The sequence below is a fragment of the Salvelinus sp. IW2-2015 genome, linkage group LG13 (genome assembly GCF_002910315.2).
Source record: "Salvelinus sp. IW2-2015 linkage group LG13, ASM291031v2, whole genome shotgun sequence".
NCBI lineage: Eukaryota > Metazoa > Chordata > Actinopteri > Salmoniformes > Salmonidae > Salvelinus > Salvelinus sp. IW2-2015.
In genome coordinates, this window is record NC_036853.1 from 7,897,398 (window position 1) to 7,918,890 (window position 21,493).

Here is a 21,493-nt window from a genome sequence, read left to right on the forward strand (position 1 = left end):
GAATAGCCTAGATACAATSTAATGGAAAAAGCATTATGTACATATTTGATGTGTAGTGTATCCCGGGGATGTGACAGGTATCCTATTATTTTACGAAGGTATATGCATTGATGTTTTAAAAAGAAGGGAACAAGGATAAAATAAATAGTCTGGTCTGAGATAACCGACCGTTTCACTGTTTACTGAAAAAAATATACGGCATGGCGAACACATGCTGTGGGAGGCATGTTCTGCAAACAGGTGCAATATTCCCGCCTTTCAGTTTCACCTATAGAACACTAAATGTGCCTCTTTTTCTGTTGCAGTAGTGTGTGTGTGCGTGCGCGTGTGTGTGCTGTAATTCTGCTATTCATAGTCTATTTGGCGCGGAAACTTTGATCTAATATGTTGTGTGCAGCTTTGCAAGGGTAGACGTCTGTAGATGTCAATCAATGGCCATTGCATGGACATACATAGAAACATAGCCTTTTCCACTAGCCCAGGCCTACCATATGCATCAATTAATATTTATATATTTAAAAAACTGTCGCTTTCATTCAGAGAAGGGCATGATCTGGCTCAGGTAGGCCACCCCACATCTCCAATGGTCTCCATTGATGATGTAAAAAATATATWTWTTTTTTATCATGTGTGACTCTGTGGAGCGACCATATATTGCAGGCTATATGAAGTGACTACAGCAGTTTCAGGCTATGATTCAGTGTCGCTAGCCCGTGCTCGATTCACTGCTCGAGGGCTATTACACCGAGTCCACTCCGCTTGACAGTGCAAACAAAGCGGGATCGGAATAGCAAAAATGAGAAGCTTTCCCCGGGATTAAACCCCCGTCCTTTTAAAATGGTCCATATCGTCGGTCGTCGTTAGTGGGTGTCAGTCACTTTGGTTACGTGCAGAACACACTGTTCTGCTGTGTCAAACGCGGCGAGGCAATGCCAGGGCAATACGAGGCTGTAACACAAGACTGCTTTCGTTTCTCTACAGTCCTCTACATGTGCTAAAAGTCCAACAAAGCATAACTACTTCAAAAATGAAGTAAAATTATGCCCTTTAACTTTTTCTTCCAGGACCTTTTACGTATGGGAGACCTGAAATCAACAACGGACAAATTGTAAGTCATTTTATTTTTATTTAACTTGCCATTGGACATTGATATATACTTTTGCATGTTTGCTATTTAAATAGCATAACATTTATAGGCCTACATTGTTTTATGTAGATGGATTTGAAATACAGTGTTGCAATATGTAGATCTTTAGTGCTGAACCAAAGGCTTAGATATGATGGGGGGGAATAACCTTCTCTCCTCATTTAAAATAATGTAGGCTATTATAATATATTGCATTATGAGAATGGCAATGGCCTCTTGTTGAAGTGATTCATTAGTTGTTGAGGTCTTGCTTAATTCACTGGTGTCCAGGATTCTGTCAGTTAATGTAGCTTATAATTGTTTCCCTGACTAATTTCCTTAGTAAAATAGGCCTATAAGAAAAGAATATGGCAACATTAGAGATCTTCATAATGCTCCTTCTCTGCTAGTTTATGGTGTATAGGATATTCTGTGTAACCAAACACAATATGCTGAGGTTGGCTAACTATGCTCGGTGCAAATGTAATGTTTAAAAAGTGTGAGGTGTGCATTTAGATTATGTACAAGGCTAGTGAAATGATGCATGTATTTAATTTACTTAGTATTTCATTGTATGAAGCATGTGATTAAATATATTGTTAGAAGGACCTGCCACTTCACTTTGACCATTCCTCTGATTGAAGTACACTATACAAGTTTGATATACAGTGTACAGGTAGGTGTACATGGTGTACCTCAGCGCCAAATTACCGTATGGGCACACAGGGCACATGCCAGCGACCCCCAATGTCCAGGGAGCCCCCAACCCCCCCGGAAAAGTATCATAAAAAAAATACCTTGGGTTGGGCCCCCCCAAATAGCATATGAACAAGTCATAATAAGCATTTGAACATGTCATAAGCATTTCGCTTCACATGCGATAACATCTGCAAAGTATGTCTACTCGACCAATAAAATTTGATTTTGATTTGATAAGCAATGGCAAAATGTGTAGAATAGCAGGACATTTTCTTTACAACTGCAACAAGAAAAGCATGAGATGAGCTATAAAACAGCAGATTTGTCTCTCAGCCTCATGGCAAAATGTGTTGAAATATTTTCCTAAAAAACATTATTTAAATGTAGGGGGGTTGAGGGGGCCCATGGAGGTAGGTTCCTCGGGCCCCAAATGTGGTTGTCCGGCCCTGGTGTACCTTTGRCAAACTAAAGATGAGAAGGAAACGTGTCGCATTAACATGTTACATATGGCCAAGATTGCACTGGTAGATAGTTTAATAATCTTAAGCTATATAGCAAGCTGTCAGTTTCCTGAATCACACAGATGGACCTCTTTCTAAGAAAGCCTTAACACACAACAATAAACTTCCGCTGTGTATGGATTACCTGTTCTCCCCTGACACCTCTGTCCTAGCAGGCCGTGGCCAGGGTGGGAAAGGAAGGGAGGCCGCATTGGGATTTCTGTCCTGATAATATTGCTGGCTGCCAAGACATAATAATTTCAATAGCAATATTAAAACACACACATTGCATTGCAAAGGGAAATATAATCTGTTCTAAACTGTCTATTTTTACATTGTGCCCCCACCCCTCTCATAATCCTCCTTTACCTTGGGAAAAGCTCTGGCAGACTCACATTTTCAATTAACATTTGACATGACATTTAATACTGTGGCAAAAGAGGAATGGGTGAGGGGAATCTGTTGCATAAAAAGTTGAACTCTTCATATAATTACAAGGATTATTCTCTCATGAGCATTAAACTCACCTATCAACTGAGGCGGGACACTCCCAGTCAAGACACATGCTGTCAAACAATTAGCAGTCACTGAATTTATTTGAGTTGATGGCTAACTAATGTTAATAACTTGGTGTGAGATATTGATATGTGTATTATTTCTACTTTGGCATTTAACTTTCATAGCCATATAATATTATTTCCAGTAATTTACATTCAACCTCTTCAGTGGAGAGCAGGGACAGACAGGCAGGCTGGCAGAGAGACAGACAGACACAGGTAGGCAGGCAGGCAGACGGGCAGACAGGCAAACTTATTTTACATTTGTGTAGTTCAGTCCTTGAGCTGTTCTTGTCTAGTGATGTTCTGTATTATGTCATGTTCTGTGTTTTGTGTKGGCCCCAGGAAGAAAAACAGACATACAGAGTGACGACCGAGCAGGTGAATAGTGTCAGGGAACATTGCCAGACAAGCACATAGACCAGACTCAGACTGTTGACTTTAGCTGACTGGTGGGGCACAACCTCTGTGCAGGCCGCTGTCCTTTCCTAAAGTCATCTGTCTCGGTGTTGTGTAATGTTCAAGTCAAATACGTGTGGAAAGTCAATGCTCAGCACATACAGTATGACTAGTTACTGTACCGACAGTACTGGACGCTTAGATATGGCGATTAGTGTTACGTTGGCATGGTTTTTACTCTGTGTGTTTTTCTTGCTGGGTATCCTTGTGGTCTTTCCTATGACTTTGAAAATGACTTTACAAAATAGTAAATGAGTATCTGTGTTTTATGTGTGTGACCTAATTCTGCAGCAAGCAAAGAATCTGCAGTATAGGCTTTCCTGTGTGTGTGTGTGTGTGTGTGTGTGTGTGTGTGTGTGTGTGTGTGTGTGTGTGTGTGTTGGTGTGTGGTGTGTGTGTGTGTGGTGTGTGTGTGGTGGTGTGTGTGTGTGTGTGTGTTTGTCTCCTCATCGTTTCCTTGTAGGAGCCGGCAGTGAGATGGATGAGCTACAGGACAAAATACAAACCCTCCAACCCAAAAAGGCCTGTGGTGCGGATGGTACTGTATACTAAATGAAATGATAAAATATACAGAAAGCAAATTCAAATAGACTATTCTTAAACTCTTAAACATTATACTCAGCGCTGGCATCTTCCCCAATATTTGGAACCATGGTCTGGTACTCCAATCCACAAAATTGTAGACAAATTTGACCCCAATAATTACAGTGGAATCTGCGGCAACAGCAATCTTGTAAAAATCCAGCTGCAGTATCATCGACATTTGGCTTCTTACCAAAATACCGTATGACAGACCACGTATACACCCTGTACACCCTTGTTGAAAAACAAACAAAACAAAAGCAAAGTCTTCTCATGCTTCTTTGATTTAAAAAAAGCTTTTTAGCGAGCAAGCATTTTAGCCAAGTAGCCTAGGACAATAAAAACTAAAAGCGTGTACTGTATGACAGATTCACAGGCCATTTCATCAACATGAAAGAGAGGAGGATGGCATTGGCATTTCTCTACCAGTAGGTTGGGTCAATATGTCTTTTCTACTTGCACGAACGAACACACACACACACACATACACAGAAATCGGAACCATGGACAGCCACATCATATTTAGATTATGTTGATTGGACTAAATTGTTTTTGGCATCTTTTAGTTATCACTGTATTAGACTAAGCATAGGTGATTTGATGATGTTGAAGTTGAAATGGTGCTGGGGTAGAGGAAGCTCCTGTTTTCTTTGTGGTTCTAAATCAATAGTTGTTTAGTACTCCGAAAATGTCGGAAACATTAAACTTGCTTGACCATGCTGTAGGTCAAGGTAACTTGTTTGTTACACGCAATATGCTTTGTGGACTTCAGAGGTTGCTCTATGGTTTTGTGATGAAACAAAGGTGTGGTTGAATGTATTCTGTCACTGTGTCTTCTTATTGTCCCGGCCTTAGGCCTATGAACTAACAGGTTATAGAGCAAACAACGCAATTATCACAACACATAGGTTGTAAAATAGCTTTTTTTCTTGCTTGGCTTCCCCAGGGATTTTACACATGCAATGCTACTGGGTGTTGTGGAAAAACATATTACATTATAAAATCAATGTATACAAACAACAAGTGTGCAGTTAAAATTGGCATGAAATACACATATTTCTTTCCTCAGGGCCGTGGGGTAAGACTGGGATGTAGCTTGAGCCCCACCCTCTTCAACATATACTGTATATCAATGAATTGGTGATGGCACTAGAAGAGTCTGCAGCACCTGGCCTCACTCTAGTAGACTCGGAAATCCAATGTCTACTGTTTGCAGATAATCTGGTGCTTCTGTCCCCAACCAAGGAGGGCCTACAGAAGCACGTAGATTTTCTAAACAGATTCTGACAGACTTGGGCCCTGACTGTGAATTTCACTGAGACAAAATAATAGTGTTCCAAAAAAAGTCCAGTAGCCAGGACAACAAATACAAATGTTATCTAGACACCATTGCCCTAAAGCACATAAAGAATTATACCTTCCTCGGCCTAAACATCAACACCAAAAGTAACTTCCACAGGACTGTGAATGATCTAATAGACAAGGCAAGAAGGGCCTTCTATGCCATCCAAAGGAACATAGAAGTCGACATCCCAGTTTGGATCTGGTTAAAACATACTTCGATCAGTTGTAGAACCCATATGGTTGTGAGGTCTGGGGTCTACTCACCAACCAAGAATTCACAAAATGTGACAAACACTCAATTGAGACTTTGCATGCAGAGTTCTGCGAAAATAAACTTTGTGTACAACGCAAAACCCCAAACAATTCACGCAGAGCAGAATTAGGACTATACACACTAGTTATCAAAATCCAGAAAAGAGCTGTTCAATTCTACAAATAAAGCATCTAAAAGGAAGCGATGTCCACACATTTAACCAAAAAGCCCTCACCTCCATAGAGATAGAGAAGACTCYCCTCAGCCAGCTGGTTCTAAGGCTCTGTTCATAAACACAAACAGACCCCACAGAGCCCCAGGACAGCAACATTTAGACCCTACCAAATTATGAGAAAGCCAAAACATTTGACACACTGGAAAGAATCAGCCCAGCAAACCAAAATTGGTTCTGTGAAAGTTCCCAGAACATTCGTTAAGTTGCGGTAAATGTTCTCATAACATAAAAACTGTCCAGTTTTGCGGTTGAATATACAATATTTGTATAAAACATTTGCCTGGTATTACAAGAATGTTCCTAGAACACATAAAAAAGGTTCACTGAAAGTTTCATTAGATTGTGGGAACCGTCTGGTGAGAACATTGTGGGGACATTACAAAAGATACAGTGCCTTCGGAATGTATTTTTTCCCTCATAAATCTACACAAAATACCCCATAATGACACAGAAAAAATGCTTTTTAGATTTTTTAGCAAATTTATATAAAAAAAAAAAGAAATAACCCATTTACATAAGTATTCAGACCATTTAATCAGTACTTTGTTGACGCACCTTTGGCAGTGATTACAGCCTTGAGTATGACGCTACAATCTTGGCACACCTGTATTTGGGGAGTTTCTCACATTCTTCTCTGCAGATCCTCTCAAGCTCTGTCAAGCTGAATGGGGAGTGTTGCTGCACAGATATTTTCCAGTCTCTCCAGAGATGTTCGATCGGGTTCAAGTCCGGGCTCTGGCTGGGCCACTCAAGGACATTCAAAGACTTGTCCCGGAGCCACTCCTGCATTGTCTTGGCTGTGTGCTTGGGATCATTGTCCTGTTGGAAGGTGAATGTTTGCCCCAGTCTGAGGTCCTGAGCACTCTGGAGCATAGTTTCGTCACGGATCTCTCTGTTGTCCGTTCATCTTTGCCTCGATCCTGACTAGTCTCGCAGTACCTGCCGCAGAAAACACCCCCACAGCATGATGCTGCCACCACCATGCTTCAGCATAGGGATGGTGCCAGGTTTCCTCCAGACGTGACTCCTGGCATTCAGGCCAAAGAGTTCAATCTTGGTTTCATCAGACCAGAGAATGTTGTTTCTCATGGTCTGAAACTCTTTAGGTGCCTTTTGGCAAACTCTAAGCTGTCATGTGCCTTTTACTGAAGAGTGACTTCCATCTGGCCACTCTACCATAAAGGCCTGATTGGTGGAGAGATGCAGAGATGGTTGTCCTTCTGGAAGGTTCTCCCATCTCTACAGAACAACTTTATAGCTCTGTCAGAGTGACCATCGCGTTCTTGGTCACCTCCCTGACCAAGGCCCTTCTCCCCCGATTGCTCAGTTTGGCTGGGCGGCCAGCTCTAGGAACAGTCTTGGTGATTCCAAACTTCTTCCATTTAAGAATGATGGAGGCCACTGTGTTCTTGGGGACCTTCAATGCTGCAGATATTTTTTGGTACCCTTTTCGAGTTCTGTGCCTCGACTTGACTTAATCCTGTCTCGAAGCTCTGCGGACAATTCCTTCGACCTCATGGCTTGGTTTTTTTCTGACATTCACTGTCAATTGTGGGTCCTTATTTAGACAGGTGTGTGTCTTTCCAAATAATGTCCAATCAATTGAATTTTCCACAGACTCCAAGTTGAGCTCAATTTCGAGTCTAATAGTAAAGGGTCTGAATACATATGTAAATAAGGCATTTCTGTTTTTTATTAGCAAAGATTTCTCAAAACCTGTTGTTGCTTTGTCATTATGGGGTATTATGTGTAGATTGTTGAGGAATTATTTTTTATTTAATCCATTTTAGAATAAGGCTGTAACATAGCAAAATGTGGAAAAAGTCAAGGGATCTGAATACTTTCCAAAGCCTCTGTATGTTCCCAAAACACACAAACTGTCCAGTTATGAGGTTGATTCTATAATATTGTTACAAGAACGATCCCAGAACACATTTTCTCTGTTCTTTAAAAGTTTCCAGAATGTTTCATTAGGTTGTGGGATCAGTCTGATCAGTCTGGTGGGAACATTCTGGTGACATCACAAAAGATATGTTCCCAAAACACACAAACTGTCCAGTTGTGCTGACATTACAAGAGATAGGTTCCCAAAACACATCATATTCTCAGTTGTGATGATGTTCGTAAATGTTTAAGTTAGGTTGCACAGGACATTCTTATAATGTTGTAGGAATGTTGACAGAACACCTGGTCTACGTTCTTTAAAGGTCCCCAGAACATTGAAGTAAGTTATGGGAGTTGGCTGGGATGTTGTAAGAATATTTCTTGTGATATTCACATATGTTGCACAGAATATTCCAATGTTGCACAATGTTCCACAATTTCCAAATAAGTTTGTTTTTATGACATTCACAGCATATTTGTTTTATGTTTAACATAACATTCCATTGATGTTAACGCAATATACATTTTACCTTGGAGGTCCTCAGAACATTATTTGTTTTTGACTTAATATTAACACATCATTCATACCATGCAAAATTGTAGCTCCTTAAAGCTGATGAACACAGATAGGAATATGTCTCTCTCCAGATTTAATTGCAATTCACATATGAGGACTGTATTGTAGGCCAACTACCAGGTGACATAGACACACAGCCTTTTAACTTAACTCATAGGATATTTGAACAGCATTTAATCATACAGACACTTCAAATGTTTACAATCTGCAAATGTGTGATTTGAACCTGCAATGATTAGTTCCCAAGCCAGGTTTTATTTCCTCTGCACCACCAGGGAAGCTCACTCACGGTTTTTTTCTTCAGTATATAGCCTTGGCAGTATGGTCAATCAGGAACGCCATGCTTTCTTAGACATAACCAACCCAGGGAAATACTGGTAACTRGGTTATTCATCGTCACTTCACCAGTAGAGGCTGGTTGGAGGAGCTATCAGATGACAGGCTCATTGTAATGGCTGGAATGGAATTAATGGAGCAGAGTTAAACATGTGATTTCCATATGTTTGATACTGTTCCATTTATTCCATTCCACCTTTACAATAAGCCCGTCCTGCTACAGCTCCTCCCACCAGCCGCCACTGCACTTCACCCATCTTCTTTATACATTATGCTGCATACTTCTGGGCCCATATTTACAAGGTATCCAACACTATCAGTGCTGATTGGGATCACTTTTCAATGTCAAATCATGAAAAATATAACAGGCGGGACCATATCAAGTGTCTCAGTTGGGATTATATTGGCTGCGTTTTTTAAAAGTTCAACAGTCAATGTTAACACACTGTTTTATTTTTTTACAGTTAGTTGAAATTGTACATTTCTGACTGGATTTATGGTTAAAGAATAAAACCTATGGGCCTCCCGAGTGGCGCAGCCGTCTAAGGCACTGAGGCGGTTTAGCAAGTCCTGTGGTGAGCTGGGCGCATGCACGCTGACAGGGGCGCCAGTTGTACTGTATTTCCTCTGATACATTGGTGCGGCTGGCTTCCGGGTTAAGCGTGCGCTTTGGCAGGCTTGTTTTTCGGAGGACGCATGGCTCTCGATCTTCGCCTCTCCCGAGTCCATACGGGAGTTGCAGCGATGGGACAAGACTGTAACTACCAATTGGATATCACGAAAAAGGGGTACAATTTTACTGAGTTACAGTTCATTTAAGGAATTCAGTCAATTCAAATAAATGAATTATGGATTTCACATGACTGGGAATACAAAAATGGAACTGTTGGTCACATCTCCTTTGCATAGAGTTGATCGGGCTGTTGATTGTGTCCTGGGGAATGTTGTCCCACTCCTCTTCAATGGCTGTGCGAAGTTGATGAATATTAGCGGGAACTGGAACATGCTGTCGTACACGTCGATCCAGAGTATACCAAACATGCTCAATAGGTGACATGCCTGGTTAGTATGCAGACCATGGAATAATTGGGACATTTTCGGCTTCAAGGAATTGTGTACAGATCCTTGCTACATGGGGCCATGCATTATCATGCTGAAACATGAAGTGATGGAGGCGAATGAATGGCACAACAATGGGCCTCAGGATCTCATCATGGTATCTCTGTGCATTCAAATTGCCATCAATAAAATGCAATTGTGTTTGTTGTCTGTAACTTATGCCTGCTCATACCATAATCCCACCGCCACCATGGGGCACTCTGTTCACAATGTTGACATCAGTAAACCACTCGCCCACACGACGCCATACACATGGTCTGCTGTTGTGAGGCCGGTTGGATGTACTGCCAAATTCTCTAAAACGACGTTGGAGGCGGCATATGGTAAAGAAATTAACATTCAATTATTTGGCAACAGCTTTGGTGGACATTCCTGCAGTCAGCATGCCAATTGCCAGCTCTCTCAAAACTTGAGACATCTGTGGCATTGTGTTGTGTGACAAAACTGCACATTTTAGAGGGGCATTTTATTGTCCCCAGCACAAGGTGCACCTGTGTAATGACCGTGCTGTTTAATCAGCTTCTTGATATGCCACAGCTGTCAGGGGGATGGAGAAATGCTCACTAACAGGGATATAAACAATTTTTTTGCACCAAATTAGAGAGAAATACGTCTTTTGTGTTGGAACATTCGTAGCATATAAACTGTAAATGCATTCATTTACACACATTTCAATATTCMTATTTTGACACGCAATTTTATCATATTTTATTAATATCTGATATCAGTCCTCATTTAAGTAGGCCTATCTTCCATTATATGTCAATGAAGAAGACAATGTAAATTCATATATGTATATAATTTGTTTGATGATTTTAAAAGTCTATACAAATTCCAATATAACATTTGTTTACTTTAATGGGCAACTCAAGCGGCTGGTTGATTCATKTATAGCCTATACTGAGGCTAAATATCCATATTTTGCAGATTTCTTTCCTGACATTTTTTTCTTGGTATGACAAAACTCATCAAATACAATGTTACAATACATATGCACAGCATATGAATAGAATTGGAACATTTTAAAAACTGAAAAAATATATATACGTGTCCTAATTGATCATATTAGACTGAAAAAAAAACTTTAAGGCCAAAGCTATGCCTTGGTGGCACAGATGATTAATTAGCTGGTTGCCAATCTGAAAATTGCAGGTTCAACCTTTTGAAGAATAAAAAACGGTGAAATTGAGGCTCAGATACACTCTACTAAAATAGAGGATGTCTATATTTCGTCCAGATTTATAAATCCAGTCAGAAATGCAGAATTTAGGCTAACTGTAAAAAAATAAACATAGTGTAAAAATGTAATATTATTATTATTTTTAAACACACCCAATATAATTCCTATTTAGAGACGCTTGACATGGTCCCCCCGTCATATTTTGCATGATCTGAAAAGCAAAAGTGAATCTTGATCAGCACTCATAGTCTTGGATACTCTGTATATATGAGCCCAGTAGTTCAGCATATAAAGAGGATGGGTGAAGTGATGGTGAATAACCCAGTTACCAGTACTTCCCTGGGTTAGTTATGTCTAAGAAGGCTAAAAAGTAAGCATGGAATTCCTGATTGACCACACTGTTAAGACTATATACTGAAAAAAAAACACATGTCCAGATAGTCAATGTAAATTGTGTTTATGTGATCAAATGTCCATGAATTACATAATATGCAATCAAAATGCTGTGTGTCTATATCACCTTGTAATGGCATACAATACACTTGTCAAATCCACCCGGCTTGATTCTGTCTTTGGTAGCAACATTTGAAATKGTGTTTTTTATATTGGATAAAAGTAGAGACTCATAGCTAGAAAACGGTATTTCATACACTACAGTTGAGAAACAATCGGAAAGTAATTCAAATCAAATCAAAGTTTATTTTTCACGTGTGCTGAATACAACAGGTGTAGACCTTACAGTGAAATGCTTACTTACAGGCTCTAACCAATAGTGCAAAAAAGGTATTAGGTGAACAATAGGTAAGTAAAGAAATAAAACACCAGTAAAAAGACAGGCTATATACAGTAGCGAGGCTATAAAAGTAGCAAGGCTACATACAGACACCGGTTAGTCAGGCTGATTGAGGTAGTATGTACATGTAGATATGGTTAAAGTGACTATGCATATATGATGAACAGAGAGTAGCAGTAGCGTAAAAGAGGGGTTGGGGGGGATTCTGGGGGGGGGGACACAATGCAAATAGTCCGGGTAGCCATTTGATTGCCTGTTCAGGAGTCTTATGGCTTGGGGGTAAAAACTGTTGAGAAGCCTATTTTGTCCTAGACTTGGCGCTCTGCTTGCCATGCGGTAGTAGAGAGAACAGTCTATGACTGGGGTGGCTGGGGTCTTTGACAATTTTTAGGGCCTTCTGCTTTGAAAATTGATAAACTTGTAACCTCACTTCATAAACTCAGAGAGTTGTCAGATTGTCCATTCATAAATCCAGAGCGTTTCGCTCTCGGCGCGTTCAGAGCGCACACTGGACACTTGCTGAGGAGTAGGGTTGATCCGAGCGTTCTGACCTAATAACAGCAGTCAAGCACCCAAGCTAACTGGCTAATGTTGGCTAGCTTGGTAGCTACTTCCAGACACAAATGAGAGAACAGCTCACTCTGACCATGTTACTTGCCCTAGCGAGCTGGGTAGGCTGTTTTTATGTTATCCAGAGTGTTGGTGACTGCAATTGTGCTGCTGGCAACAATTTAATTACGCCTTTTTGCCAAAGTTTACTGACACAGAGGTCGGGTGTTGAGCGTTTGTAAATTTGTAAGTTATTCTGCGTACTGACACACTCAAGATGAGAGTGCTCTGAAATCAGAGTAGATTTACCAGCTACGTCTATTGACAGTTGTCGCAGTGACATCATAAACATTCTATTGAAGTGGTTACTTGCATAGTGGAGTCTTTTGTTTAGACATGTAGCTAGCTAGCTAGCTAAACAATGAACCATAATCCCAACTCATAATGTTACTACCCTGCATGAATCTGCAGGTAGCTAACCAACCAGGTTCAATGTTGGCTAGCTAACGTTAAACTATAACTAGTAATGCAAATGGCTCTGAGATACGAATAATATCACTACACAGATCATACACGTAACGTTAGCTAGCGAGCCAGCCAACTAACGTTAGCTAGCTAGCTAACAGTACACTTTAACTTGAAAKGAAAACGACTTTCTGACAAAATTAGAAACATGTAATATCAAATTTAGCTAGCTAGATTATCTTACCCATGTACATGGATGGATGCTTCTCCCTTTCTGTCACGGAAGCCATGGTTGCCCTTAGTTTGAAGATGGAATCCAGAGACAGGCGTTTTATASAACAGCCTTCTGTGTGTTCTCTTTTCGACTCCGTCTGCATATTATCAATCAAACGCCAGCATTTTCTCAATCTCCTTAGATTGAATCTCCTACAAATGTGACCCGTTTCAGGAAACTAGGCGTATGTCGCGGGTCACTACTTCACACGAGAGCCATTTGAACGTAATCTTTTATTTAAAAAGAAAAGAATTATGCGTTTTTTGCAGAAATGCCTTCTGGAACATGTGAACTTTCATGTGCCTTAATAACAAACTTGCAAGCCATCTGTTAATATGAATAAAATTGTCAAATTACGAGCCTAGTTGATTTAGCCACAGAAAAGTCAGCAACCTTCCCACTAGCCATGATTGGCTTAGATAATGAATGGGCTGGACATGCTGAGAGATGAGTTCGGATTGGTCTGCTGTATAGCACGCTTCTGTCTATTTGAGCTGGTCAGTATGTGTAGGTAATCCTGTCTAATGTGGCTTTTTAAAAATATATTGCTTAGTAGAACTGCATAAGTGTTGCTCTCCACTTTCTGGAGGACCGAGTTTTGAAATCAGTAGAATTAGAGTATGTTAGCTAAGGAGATGGTGAAAACACTTTTTAAAATTATTATTTAACCTTTATTTAACTTGGCACGTCAGTATTGAACAAATTGTTTTTTTCAATGACGGCCTACCCCAGCCAAAGACATCGCTGGGCCAATTGTGCACCGCCTTATGATACAGCCTGGATTTGAACCAGGGACTGTAGTGACACCTCTTGTTCTGAGATGCAGAGCCTTAGACCACTGCGCCAGTCGGCAGCTGTCTCTAGATTACATCTTCAAACAAAGGGCAACCATGGCATCCGTGACAGGGAGAAGCGTCCAACCATGATGTATACAGGTAAGATAGTCTAGCTAGTCTAGCTAAATGTTCTGGGAATGTTCTTGAAACATCAGGTGAATGTTTTGTGCACTCTAAGAGAAACATTGTATAATCGTCCGCACAACTGGGCAGTTTTTTGTGTTTTGGGGACATTTGCATTTCTGTGAAAGTTTTGTGAACTTTCACAGAAGTCATTTTGGTTTGCTGGGAAAGCATTACTGGTACATTTCGTTATTGCATTACCTGGAATCCTAATGAGAACCTTTGGGGAATGTTCTGTGGTGGTTGTTACAGATATTGTGCACAACATTTTAGTGAATGTTAGGAGAACATTTCAATGATATTTCATTCAAAACACGTTTTAAATGTTTTTGGGATGTTATCCTAACAAGAACTGAATTGGAATCTTAGCTAATGTTCCTGAGAATGTTCCCGGTTTGCTGGGAACCAAAAGAATAGAACATAAAAAACAAACTGGAATGCTATTTGGCCCTAAATAGAGAGCACACAGTGGCAGAATACCTGACCACTGYGACTGACCCAAAATTAAGAAAATCCTTGACTATGTACAGACTCAGTGAGAATAGCCTTGCTATTGAGAGAGGCCGCCATAGGCAGAACTGGCTCTCAAGAGAAGACAGGCTATGTGCACATTGCCCACAAAATGAGGTGGAAACTGAGCTGCATTTCCTAACCTCCTGCCAAATGTATGACCACGTTAGAGACACATACAGTATTTCCCACAGATCACACTGACCCACAAAGATGTTGAAAAAAAATCAACAATTTATAAACTCTGGTATCTTTTAGGCGAAATATTGCAATGTGCAATCACAGCAGCAACATTTGTGGCCAGTTGCCATGAGAAAATGGCAAACATTTGAGCACAAACAACATTGTAAATACTACCAATATGTATCTGTTTATATATCTTCCCCTACTATTCGTACTACAACTATTTGCACATTGCTAAAACACTGTACATAGCTGATAATATACATATCTTTATCTTTTCGAAACCTTTGTGAGTGCAGTGCAATGTTTACTGTTAATTTATAATTGTTTTTATGTTGTTTTTGTTTCTTCTCACTTTTGTTTCATGTTTATTTCACTTGCTTTGGCAATGTAAACAAACGTTTCCCATGGCAATAAAGCCACGTTGAATTGAATTGAAATATAGAGAGAGGGGGAGAGAGAGCACACTAAGTTCATCTGAGGACAGGGAAATGCGTTTCTTTCCAGTGTGAATCATTTTGGAAAAATGAGCCTCTGGACTGAATTGCCCCAGTTTGTCCATTCTGCTTTATTGTCTATTTTGGCTGAACTCACAGTTATTTGTTTTACTGCCCAAGAAAACTTCAGGTCCTTTAAAGATACAGCAGGCAAAGCCAGTTCCTGAGTCAACCACGCCCTGTAAACAAATAAAATACATCTCAGTAGAATGCTGCCATAGCTTCCTGTTTAGCTCTGAATTCCAAGGTAAACTATGCTAGTTCTCTGAGTCTGCATCCATCCAGAGCACAGGGAGAATTCCTCTTAGAGTTTGAGAGGCAGTTTAAAGAATACCCTTTTTTTAAAGGATTTAGATGTTGGTCAAATGGACTTTGCATGTTTAATACGTGATGCAGGGTTTAGGTTCCGACTTTTTATTTTTGATAAGTGAATTTCCACAATTAAAGACGTTGCCTTTGAATTCAGAAAGAACCTTGAGGCCATCGGTTGTACTTATCAGTCAAGCAGTTAGGAAAACAAATGTCTGCAGTGCAGTGGGAAAAAAAGAAAGTGTGAGAAAGGTGTGGGAGCGGGGCGTGGGGGGTAGAGAGACAGGGAGAGGGAGAGAAAATCAGGGAGTGGTATGGGAGGGAGCACTGGTGGAAAAAGTACCCAATTGTCATACTTGAGTAAAATAAAAGATTCCTTAATAGAAAATGACTCAAGTAAAAGTGAAAGTCACCCAGTAAAATACTGCTTGAGTAAAAGTCTAAAAGTATTTGGTTTTAAATATTCTTAAGTATCAAAACAAAATGTAATTTCTAAAATATATACTTAAGTATCAAAAGTTAAATGTAAAATATAAATCATTTAAAATTCCTTATATTAAGCAAACCAGACAGCACCAATTAATCTGTATTTTATTTTTTATTTACAGATAGCCAGGGGCAYACTCCAATACGTAATTTACAAACAAAGCATTTGTGTTTAGTGAGTCCGCCAGATCAGAGGCAGTAGGGATGACCAGGGATGTTCTCTTGATAAGTCTGTGAATTGGACCCTTTTCTTGTACTGCTAAGCATTCAAAATGTACTGAGCACCTTTGGGTGTCAGGGAAAATGTATGGAGTAAAAATACATTATTTTCTTTAGGAATGTAGTGATGTAAAAGTTGACAAACATATCAATAGTAAAGTATAGATACCCCCCAAAAACTACTTAAGTAGTATTTCAAAGTATTTTTACTTAGTTACTTTACACCACAGGGAGGGGGAGACAGGGAGGTAAAGAGACAGGGAGCAATATTGGAGAGAGGAAGTAGAGAGACAGGGAGCGGAATGGGGGGGTGAGAGACAGGGAGAAGGAGGGACAGGGAGGGGAGAGAGAGGGGTAGAGGGACAGGGAGGTAGAGAGACAGGGAGCGATATGGGAGAGAGGAAGGTAGAGAGAATGGGAGAGGGAAAGACGGAGGTAGAGAGACAGGGAGCAGTATGGGAGGGGGTGGGTAGAGAGAGGGAGAAGGAGGGACAGGGAGGGAGAGTTTAATTTTGCAGTCAGCCCCTTCTCCCACCACACAAACAAGGCTGCTGTCTCCCCCTCTGAGAGAGGAGAAGAGACAGAGGGAAGGAGAGAGAGGGAGAGGGAGAGGGAGAGGGAGAGGGAGAGGGGAGAGAGGGAATGGCCTGTGTTGGGGTTTGGATGAGTCAGTGGCGGGCCCAGTCAGCAACAGCTGGGTCTCTAGTGTCGCTTTATCTCCCAGCCAATCCCAATGCTCTGCCTTCCAGCCTCGCAGCCTCCCAGCTTCCAGTCTCCCAGCCTCCCAGCTTCCAGCCTCCCATCTCCCAGCGTCTCAGACTCGTAGCCTTCCAGCCTCCCAGCTTCCAGCCTCCCAACCTCCAAGCTTCCAGTCTCCCAGCTCCTAGCCTCCCAGCTCATAGCCTCTCAGCTTCCAGCCTCCCAGCCTCCAGCCTTCCAGCCTCCAGCTTTCCAGCCTCCAGCTTTCCAGCCTCCGAGCTTCCAGCCTCCTAGCTTCCAGCCTATCAGCCTTTCAGCCTCCTAGCCTCCAAGGCTCCCAGCTTCCAGCCCAGTCTGAATTATGACAGCTCAGGGATGGCAAGCAGCCTAATTACAATGGCTGATTGCCTCTCTACTTGCCTCTCTATTTCTTACAAGGCGATTGTCATGTGCGTGAGCAGGTCTGGAGACCAGGAGGAATAGGAAGAGGGAGGTTTTTCATTGGCTCGCCTCTCTTCCTCTCTTGGTTCAGGGCAAAGAGAAGTTTTTTTTATGACATTTGGCTGGAAGCCAGCGAGACAGGTGATTTTGTTGCACAATGGTAGATTATAGCTGTTCTAGTCTTTGGCGCTATTACATTTGTGAGTTGTATCAAAGTAATGTCACGTAGGGGAGAGACTGGATTATGAATGAAATTGTCCGATTTTTTCCCCACAGTATAATTTCTGAAGTAATTGATCTTGAAACCATCTTATTTTACTGTCCTAGAAAGGTGGTGACTTCTAACCGCAAGAGATAAAGAAATATCCATAGGAAGCCTTTTAGAGGGTTTAGAAATTAGGGCAGAATTATTATTATTGAGCATATTTATTTTCAAAAGGACAGAAGTAAGGCCTTGAATTGGCAGTTTGTATGTAAGTCTGTCAGAGAGACCACTGTGAAGTGTGATGTGTGTGTTAAGTGGGAGCTGCTTTGGGTTGGTCTGGACGGYTTTGTCTACTGCTTTGGCTTTTGTTCCTATAGTAATGAATTGTGGAGGCCTTGGCTTGAGTCGGCCTGTCTCACAGCAACTAAAGACAGAGTGCTGGCAAGGCAAAGGGAGAGAAGGGCAGAGAGGATCATGGGTGTATGTTTGTCTCTCTGGGGGCAGACAGACAGACAGACCACGCCGTGTCAGTCTAGCACAGTGAAGAATACTTTTGTTTTGCATGCAAAGAGGATATAAACCTATTTGCTTTGTATCATATTATCTATTACCTCCAGATAACACAAAGATTGACCACGAAGATCACAATTGTTTTATTCACTATAATGAGGGATCCTGTTTTCTGCTAACAATCTCTGCAATACCGCGGTCAGCCTTGAACTTCCGTGGCTTCAGTGAGAGAGGGGCAGTTGTTCTCCCCTGAGCTAACCTGATTAAGCAGAGGTTGACGTTACTAAATCCTTTTGAACATCAAGTTCTGTTGTTGATTAATGAAAAGCCTGTTCCCCTGTATATTCATATGCAGACCGCTGCAGCCTAGCCATGTTGACCCTGTGACCCAGACACTACCTGTCTGCTGACATGGTTACAAGGATGGAGCAGGTTCAGGGGCCTGACTCCAGGGATCACTTTGCCTGCGTTAACAATCAGCATTGCACCCTCACGGCAGTAAAACAACCACCCTGCTGCCTCACGGGCCAGGAGAGACCGATCTAATCTCGAAGAGCTCTGCGAACAGTGAGCACTGGGTGTCTGATACCATTTGAAAGCGCTTCTTTGGTTTGCTATGGCCTAACGAACTGGCTCACAGAATGAAACATTGGGCTTTGTTGTGAAGGGAAAATATCTTGTCACTTTTTCTGATGTTGTATTTCATCCGATGGATTGTTAGCACTGACTTTGTTGTTCAAAGGGCTTTGTGCTGTGACTTAGATACCATATTTAATGATATGTATTTTGTCCCCAGTGTTACATAGAGTGACCAGRATGAAGAGAGAACTGATTCAATAGACTAGAAGAAATGCAGGTGAGCGAATTATGCAAATTAGAACATTCTCAGTCTTCCTCATCCTGCTTTCATAAACAAACAATGGTTTCACCTGTTGAAAGGGGTGAATTTACCCCCATTCTGTAGGAAGAACAGGGCATGCCGGCAATGTATCATTGTTTAATTAAATGTGTGTGTTAGCCTGAAACCATCAGATGGCACTAGAACCAGTTCTCTCTCCCTCTGAATGATTCACTGAGTTGGCCAAACCAGAGACCATAGCTTGGCTCTGCCTCATATCCACATATCAAACCTCGCAGTGTCACATTAGCCTATTTTTTGTAACAGGGACAGAAACTATTGCCACCCCAGGTCCAATAGAGCTTTATTTGGCACTTACGCATTGACCTGGACTGCCTGATGTTTCTTGTTGTATGGACTGGAGCAAGGTTGCCATGCCTTGTGGATATTCTTGTTACAAATTCTATGACTACTGATTGTCGTTAACATTTATTTTACTTTGGTGACTGTACACTACTGTTTCTTCTTGCTTCATTTTCAAAGTCTGGCAAATTGGCTAGAATGCTCTGCAGTTTGAATACTCTAGGACAGATTATGGTGATTTAGTCAATTTGAAGAGGCTTCTCTCTCGCTCTCTTATTCTCTCCAGTGACTTGCACTGTTGCAGGTGTCCACCAGATGCTGCATGCAGATAGAGAGGCAAGCGAAGCCGGCAGAGAGGCAAGCAGACTGCACTGTCTCAGGTCTTGCCAGGAAATGCATTGGATGGAGATGTAACATCCACTTCTAATCAAGATCCTGTGGGCAGGATTGGAACAGCAAGTGGCTCTCCAGGGACAGTACAGACTGTAGGATCAAAAATGATTTATTTCTTTGTGCGTCATGCAAACCAATCACTTCTTGCCCGTGACATCACAATTAAACATAATTAACATGAAGTGGCATGACTTGCTATGCTTTTTTTTACATGTTGGAAGTTACTGGTGTAGCCCTTCACACGTATCTTTATACAGGTGGAAAATGGCAGATTTGGGCACTGATAAATGCCTAAATTGGAACATAATGGCTGTACAGTAACATGCTATACATGACGTCAAAGCTATTGCTCTGCGCTTCACAGTGCTGTATGGGTTTTGACTGACAAATCAAATACATTTTTATTTGTCACATGCGCCGAATACAACAGGTGTAGACCTTACAGTGAAATGCTTACTTACAAGCCCTTAACCAACAATGCAGTTWAAAAAATACCAAAAAAAATAAGAATAAGAAATAAAAGTAACAAATAATTTAAGAGCAGCAGTAAATAACAATAGCGAGGCTATATGCAGGGGGTACCGGTACAGAGTCAATGTGCGGGGGCACCAGTTAGTCGAGGAAATTGAGGTAATATGTACATGTAGGTAGAGTTATTAAAGTGACTATGCATAGATAATAACAGAGAGTAGGCGGCGGGTTAAAAGAGGGGGGGGGGGGGGGTCAATGCAAATAGTCTGGGTAGCCATTTGATTAGATGTTCAGGAGTCTTATGCCTTGGGGGTAGAAGCTGTTTAGAAGCCTCTTGGACCTAGACTTGGTGCTCCGGTACCGCTTGCCATGCGGTACCGAAAGGGTCTGTCACAGTAGAGCAACTTAAAGGCCAGTGCACTCAAAAATGACATTTCCCTATGTTTTATAGATATTTCCACACTATGAGGTTGGAATAATTCTGTAAAATTGTGAAAATTATGATAATGCCGTTTTAGTGTAAGAGMTGTTTAAAAAGATCACCTGAAATTTCAGCCTGTTTTGGTGGGATGGAGTTTTGGCCTGCCTGGCAATATCAACAGGCAGTATAAGTTAAGAGTTTCAAGCCTCTCTGCCAATAACAGCAATTTGTTTAGGCTACATAACCCTCTCATTAGGCTCGTCCAATTAGGCCTTCACTCAGACCACTGTCAGACAGTCCTAGCAAAATTCCTGCTTGAGAAATTGCTCTTTGCACAGAAGCAAAGAGCAAAAAATAACAGTGAAGTACTTCATTGTTAACCAGAAATGATTTGATATTCAGATAAAAACGGCTGCATTGGGCCTTTAACAGTGAAGACAGGGACAAAGCCAGGCCTGCTCAATGCATGCTGGGAAGTTTGGCTGCCAGAGAAAGTGCCTAAGTTCCAGCCAGCGTGGCTGAAACCCTTGCTAAGGCTGAAAATGAAGTTTGAGAGTGGAAATGAGAGGAGCAACAAAAGAGAGAGAGCGAGAGAGCGAGAAAGCGAGAGAGAGCTAAAGTGCTCATAGCTGTAGGCTCAGTGTGCTCTTAAAGAGATATTACCAAAACATTCCTGAAGCATTGAGAAAGAATGGGACAGTACAGTATAGCACAACTTAGCAGTATAGACAGCATTTAGAATCTTGGTTTACTGCTTTTGTTGGGGAATATTTTTGACAGGGACATTTTCACTATTCAAGATTAAATAACAATGTACAATGTAACACATTGTTTCATAGGACTGACTACTTTTATACCTGAAGATGCACGAGTTGAAAGATTTGCACAAATAATTTACCATGTTATGTGCAATGTTAAGCATTAATGTGACAAGCTACGGGGAAGGTTTTAGCACAGTTCATTTTGAATTAGTTTCCAAATCTAATGCTTGTATAAAATACACAAACAGTCAACTATGTAACAACCTTTTATTCAATAGTCATATACAAGTTATTCA

The 21,493-nt window shown here is 41.1% G+C and overlaps 1 long non-coding RNA gene across 1 annotated transcript; it reads left to right on the top strand.

Annotated features, from left to right (window-relative positions):
- Nucleotides 1-763: 763 nt before the first annotated feature.
- LOC111971688 (uncharacterized) lies at nt 764-20,224 on the top strand. The gene is made up of 3 exons (XR_002878299.2): nt 764-1,108; nt 18,747-18,806; nt 19,456-20,224. It is a non-coding gene; the product is annotated as an uncharacterized lncRNA (long non-coding RNA).
- Nucleotides 20,225-21,493: the final 1,269 nt, after the last annotated feature.